This window comes from Glycine soja, chromosome 19, assembly GCF_004193775.1.
Source record: "Glycine soja cultivar W05 chromosome 19, ASM419377v2, whole genome shotgun sequence".
Lineage (NCBI taxonomy): Eukaryota > Viridiplantae > Streptophyta > Magnoliopsida > Fabales > Fabaceae > Glycine > Glycine soja.
In genome coordinates this window covers 30,240,878-30,248,319 of record NC_041020.1, presented here as the reverse complement: position 1 = coordinate 30,248,319, position 7,442 = coordinate 30,240,878, and the positions used below count along the sequence as shown (strand labels likewise).

At 30.7% G+C, this 7,442-nt stretch overlaps 1 pseudogene; it reads right to left on the bottom strand.

The window, feature by feature from the left end:
- Window positions 1-533: 533 nt before the first annotated feature.
- LOC114399648 lies at window positions 534-5,775 on the bottom strand (annotated as a pseudogene).
- Window positions 5,776-7,442: the final 1,667 nt, after the last annotated feature.

Genomic DNA, 7,442 nt, shown 5'->3' with positions numbered 1-7,442 from the left:
AAATTTGCATTTTCTCATTTCCAAATATAAACAGTTATTATCAGGATTTTATAACTCAGTGGTGATTTTTGTAATAAGGTCAGCAAGTTGTGTCGCTTATTCATTGGTAAAAGAGTCAAGATTGTATGCTTGCTCTCATGTTTTAGATTATATTTCTATTATTATTATGAATGAAATGGTATAACTATCCTTTTATAAAAGAACAATGTTTCAATTTAGTCCTTCATTGGTCTTAATAAAATATTTATTTTGTTAAATAATAAAAGATTTATTTAACGACGGGGATTTCACTTATGAACTTTAATATATGTTAAAATGAATGCATCAGATCATACCAAGCAACGAGGTGACATTAAGCTAGACATATATTTCTTACACAATCATGCTATTAGCAAATAGCAATATATAATATGGTCAACCATTTCCAAATGTCGAAATTATGCTTGAAAACTCACTAGCTAGTCAGAGATAACAGCATGTCGCAGTTGTAAATGCAAATCGAATCGAAAAGTAATTAATAAAGGCGTAGGAACGAATATAAGACATGTTAGATGATTTTTATGCATCAAACTTGTTCTGCCAAAAAATAAAGCAGGAAATGGCAAATACATAGTCTCACATTTATATTCATGCTTGTTTATATATAGTATTTATAAAATGTAACTTCACGATGGTTCTTGTGGAGAACGAGTTCAATTAATTTTAAGAGTGCTAACAACCCAGTCTTTAATACACTCTTCCTCATTGGTAAAACCCGTAGGTTTTGGCATTGAGTATGATACTCCTTAATCCACCAATTGGTGATAAAATCATGAGTAGGAGACCAAGTACAATGCAGATCTGAAACACAGGGAACCTTAAGTTTAAATATCAAAGGCTGTGAAACATGAAAATAAAATATAGCAACAAGGATAGTGCAGTTGTACATACCCAATTGGTGATCCAAGATAAGCTGAACTTCCTAGGTTTGTAAATAGCAAGCCACATAATACAGGGGAGCTACAAAATTATATTATGTTGAAAAATGCAGTCAGTCATATAAATTATAAAACCAGACACATACACCTATAAAGTATAAATTGAAGGAATTAATCTTATTTATATAACCATACATGTAAAAGTAGTTAATATATACATAATACATGCATTAGGTTAGAGACCCATTTTCACACACAAAAAAAAAATGGAGTCTCATGGACATAAATATTAATCATTAGATATTATTATAAACAATTAAGATCATTAGAATATACAAGTTAGATGATTTTTTCAAGCGATCACGCCTCTTTAATCCTAATCCATTTTTGTATAGTTATACGTTCAAATTTAATCTTTATGATTCTCATATAAAAATAATTGTCTCACTAGATACATTTCTTACACACAATTGGTGATTTGACTCCAAAAGCAATAAAAAAAATTTATATAAAATATTATTTCCAACGCAATGAGATATGATTGATTAGTTAATGATTAAAAAATTAATGGTGGTTCATTAGAGCTATATAAACTCATACCCAAAATTCCAAGTGATAAAAAACAGAACTTCCCACATGTATAAAATAAACTCTGTAGATACGAATTTTCTTTTTCACCCACATAGATAAAAGTAGATAAACACAAATTAATTCGAATTTCCATGTGATGACAAAAAAATGTCGTGAGAAGAAAATGTTTCTATTTGATCACTCTACATTACTAACATAAAAAATAAAAGAATTTGGATTGCTGAGTAATCAGCTGAGTCGTAAGCATACAAGATATACATAATTAAAAAGAGGATTTTTGAGGGACTTACAAAGTATGTTGTTGGAGCAAATGCAAATCCTCCAAAAAATCCGAGGAGGGCACCAAAGAAAGGGAACGTAATGCCCACAAACATTGTAAATGCTGAATCAAAGTTGTTACAATAATGAGAGACGAATATAGTGGGTTTTAAAAAGTCAAGTAGGAGAAAAAAGATAGAAGAGAAAAGAGGGTGATTCTGCTCACCAACATAAACATTGCGCACGACAAATCGTAGCAGCCAACTTGGCTCGAAATGCAATTTTTTAACCATCACGGTCTCAATCATGTCAAAAACAGGCATTGCATATAGCTGCATATATAAACACCAATTGAAAGCAAAAGAAACAAAAGTCATTGTTACATGTGATTCTAAGATAATGCACTTGTTTAAATTTGTTCATAAAGTTAAATAACTTGAGAATATTATTAGAGAAAATAAGTTGTTATAGAAGTTGTTCATGTAAGCAACTACAATAAAGGTTGTTTAACCATTAAAAAATAATTTTTTAAGGTTAAATGAGAGTTTTTGTGAGTATAAAAGATAAAATGAGACTTGTTAAAGTTAAGAACTCAACTTGAGTTCTATCATTAGAATGAAAATTAATGAATGTTGTTAAATCTTATGTTACAATAAGGATCTACTAAAACAGAGTTAAGAAATCAAATTGAGTTGTTACCTACTCTAAGGACTAAATTTACTTGTAGTTCTATAAGGATTGTTTGTATTATTATTTTTAATTAGAATTGAAGTTTCACCTTAATAATACAAGAAATAAAAATTTGCAATAAAGGATTATGTATATTATTTAGATGAAACTCCAATTTTAATTGGAGAACAACACAAACAACATCTGTATAACTCCATGCAAATTTTGTTCAAACTTTAATATTGATGAATTATGCAAATTATTAATTGTTGTTACACACCTGGTAGCTTCCTATGACATGGATGACAACAAACATGTTGGCAGTTACTATAAGCCAAGTGGGTTTGTTTAGGGTGATGAGGATGTTGTCATCAACAGAATTGCCAAACACCCAATAGCCAACAAGAGCAACAGGGAAGTAGCACAAGCCCACAACTAAATATGCTATTAGCACCCCCCTCCACATAGGACCCTTTGATGGCTTCTCTGGGGAGGAAGGGATGGTTGCTTGAATCTCCAACACCACATTGTGTCCAGCGTAGGCAAAAGCAACATCTCCTAAGGCATTGAGAAAATTGAAAACCGTTCCTGCTGAAGTACTGGCTTTGTACCCATACTCAACCGCCACATCTATGTGATTATGAACTCGCTTGTCCACGGAAGCCACCCATGCAATGGTTGAGTAGCTGCATATATACATGATTCCAATCTCACATGTTATCAAGTTGATTACCGATACCAAGATAAATCAAGTGGAACAGAATATCTACATAATTGGTTTTTTTTTTCTTCAAATGGTAACCACTAACTACTATTAGGACACTAATTAAGAAAATAAAAAAAATTATTGTGATGCACAAAAATACGCTTATCTATGATTTTCAATAAAAACTTCTCTACTTAATTTCTTACCTAGTGTCTTAACCAATGTTCTAAGGACATTGATTAACATGATCATTTTTATATACTATTTAGGTCTTTTAATTTCTCCGTAGAGTCAACTAAATTAATAATATTGATTTTTTTTTATTTAATGAATACGAATAAGAACACATTATTAAATAATTTTTATATAATAAAAAGAAAATTCCAAAGATATTAAATGATTTTTGTATTAAAGTTTTTATTTCTCTTGTTTTAAAAGTCAGACTAAGTACAATTTATAAAATGGTTTAAATACTTTTTTATTCATTTCAATTTAACACTTTTTTATTTTTTATTCTTGTGCTTTGTTTTTTATTCTTAAAATGCTTTAGATAGTATTTTTTTTTTACCCTTCAAAATGTTATCTAAAAGGTTTTAAGGACTAAAAATAAAAAATAATTTTATAAGGACAAAAATAAAAAAATACTAAATTATAAGGACTGTATTTAAGCCTTAAAAAATTTAAATATAAAAGTATTTAAATACAACAGTCAACAATGTTAATATCTTATATATTTTATGTATCATTTTGTTCTACATTGCTTTTTACGTAAACTAGAGAAAGATTTATTTATTTATAATTTGATTTTCATGTATGGTCACCGGCCGGCGACCAAAAAGATTTTTATTAATTAACGAAAAGACATTTCATACTCATTTTAAAAATAATTATTCCAAAAATTAATATTTTTACCATATATGATAATTTATAATCAAATAATTAAATTACAATATAATTTTTTTTACACTTGTTAATATATTAAATATTAAATAAATTATTTTTTATTTATTTTTTCATAAAAAGAAAGTATAAAACATGGTGTAGACGTGGACAACGAGGCGTGTGGAAGGATTAGCAGAGATTAGAGAAGAAATGAAAAAGACGTATAAATTAATAGGAGGGTTGGTTTAGTTGACTTGTTGACTTGAGTTGTTGATTAATTACCTGAGAGACATGATTGCTGCAGCCAAGGATATGCCAGAGATGGTATTGAAGTTGGGAAGGTGAGACAGCACAAAATGAACAGAACCAAAGATCATGATGAAGTGGTCTTGATGTTTTTGCAATGTTTTTTGTGTTGGCACACAAGGTCATGGATTTTCTGCAGTGATTTTCCTCCAGTGACCATGTACACAATGTCCAGACCAACTTCACATATCAGTTGCTGTGGCACCACAATCCAGAGACCCAGCTTCTCCCCAAAGGCATGCTGCCCCAACTCATGGTACCTGTCAAACCTTTTCCCAGGGATCATCTCATGCATCTCCACCATTTGCCACAGTGTGTAGAGTGTGATTATCCATGACAACACAAGAATCACCACACCAGGACCCCTGTAACACAGGAGATCACAAAATTAACATACGAATATAACTTTTTCTTATAAAAAGGACCACAAAAAATAATTTGGAAAAAAGAAGAAAATTAGTTGTTTTAAAGGAATAATTATTTATTTTTAAATAACTTTCGAAATTCAGATGTGTTTTATTGGTTTAAGAGATTAATTTCTCACAATATGAAAATCTGTTCGAGAGACTAATATCTTTCAACAAATATTCTTTAATATACACAAACATGAGGGTTGAATCCCTTGAACATATGCTTAAGAAATATGATTATCTGTCGATCATACTAAATGTATGCTGCCTCAACTGTTTATTTATGCTTAAAGAGAGAAAACTTTAGTAATCGTAATTATATGCTATGGCAATTGTCTTGTGGTAATGGCCACAAGGGACTGAGTTCAAGTCCGGTGCATATCTATATGCTGCCATATGTCTTATTTTTGTTGTAGGAATAGTTATTTCTTGTAGTGCATAAACATAGGACAAAAAAGATCCACTTTTTTCCACCCCTTTTGTTTCATTTCCCATCTGATCATTTGTAAAATGAGAAAATTACAAAACAAAACAAAGTTCTTTCAATTGGTGTATGGGAAGCAGTATAATACCATCCAAGGCTTGCCATGGCAGAAGGAAGGCTTAGAACACCAGCTCCAACCATGGCAGTGACGTTGTGAAAAGCTGAGTACCACCATTTTGCGTTCCTTGAAGAAGTTATGGGAAGCCAATCATCAATTGCCTTCTGCTCCGCTGTTCTTTTATCAATCTGTTAAGTGTTAACCCAATAACATCACATACACACATACATATCTTGAACAAATTCCACAACCAAAACTAGCTAGCCTTTGTCCCACAAACATATTGTTACAAAATTATACAAATAAAACTCCTAAATAGCTTATACAAATAATACGTAGATCATGTTTTGTATCTTTTACCTCTGCTGCTGGGAAAGCAACCTTTTGGTTCCCTGAAGCAATAGGATTTTCACTCGTTCGAGTCTCAGTTCCCATGGTTGTGAAGTATATGCACTTTTGTGTCTATGGTTATTAGGAATAACAAGTAATTAAGAGGAGGCTATGAAGTTCTTCAATGAAAGGGAAATAAAGCATTACCTTACTGCTTCTGAAAAAGACTCTCACGAGTAGTCCGTCCTAGTGTTGACAGAATGAACATAACCCAGATTGGCAATTTGTTTGACTTATTAATAATGATAATAATAATAATAATATACTTGTTTATGGAATTCCATAGATAGACCTACTTCAAATGGTCTATGAGCAGTTTCAAGCTGGATGTGGAGGAGTAATTCTGAATCACAAGCAGTCAAATACCCATACTTTAATTTAATTTACATATTTGTATCTAATACCGATATTCTTTCACCCATGCATATTAATAAAGTATTAAACACTTTCAAAAAATGTTATGAATCCAACTAAGCTATATATGAGATATAGAAAGATGTATTATATGTTGGAATTTTAGAGGATTTTAATAAAATACTTGTTGAACAAGTGACCTCAATAACTTAAGGGAGGGAAGGTGAATTAAGTCTTAAAAAATTTTCCGACTAACAAGTTTTAATCCCCTTTTAAATGATATTCAATAGATTTAGAATGTAGAAGAATAAACAACAATCAATTTAACAATGTTCTTTAAATGTGTAAGACAAAGTAAATTACAATAAAATAAATGATATAAAGGAAGAGAGAATTGCAAACTCGATTTATACTGATTTGGTCACTTCCCGTGCCTACATCTAGTCCTCAAGTAACCCACTTGAGATTTTCCACTATCCTTGTAAATCCTTTACAATCTTTGAACATACCTTGGGATCCTTCACCTTTGTGTTCGAGTTTCTCACACACCAAGAGACAAACAATCTTTTGATTACAACTGAGTTTTATAAGATGAACAGAATGATTTCTCTCTTTTAGAGCAGATGATACAACTTGAAGTTCCTAGAAGAATTCTCAATAATTTGCAAGAGTTTGACCAAAAATGTTTAGAGAGGTTTTGAAAGTTAAGTTCTCTGAGAATTCTCTTATTTTCGAAGTAAGGACACACATATATATAGGCTCATTATGCATGTTCAAAACAATTTGAAGAGATGTGTCTTTCAAAAAGATTTTCTGAAATTTTTTCACTGGTAATCAATTACTTGACTATGGTAATCGATTACATGGTCATATCTTTGAAGGGTTGTGACTTTTCAATAGTTTTTCTGAAATCTCTTCGCTGGTAATCGATTACATGACACTTGTAATCGATTACACATATCAAAATTCAAATAATTTTGTGTCGTTGGTTCATCAGTTCAAAATTTTCAATATGTCATTTTCACAAACTCTATGGTAATCGATTACATGAACCTGATAATTGATTACCAGTTCAAGAAGAGATTTTTGAACTAATTTAACTTTAATAAAAGAATTTTGACAATAAAGATTTTGAGGCCAAACTATAGCAATCAAATTGAGATTCTTTTAACAAATTTACTAAGTTATTATCTTAGATTTTCTTGATCTTGTTCTTTGACTTGATTCAATCAGTGTTCATCAAGTAAACTTTTGACATCATCAAAACCTATGTGATATACATTCACAAATATCAATAACCACTAGAAACACATTATGTCAGATTATCAGGAGGGGTTATGAAAAATATTTGGATCCATAGTACGCAGTGAAATTAACAATTATAAGGAGCAATTAGTTTGGTGATCTTCTTCAACCA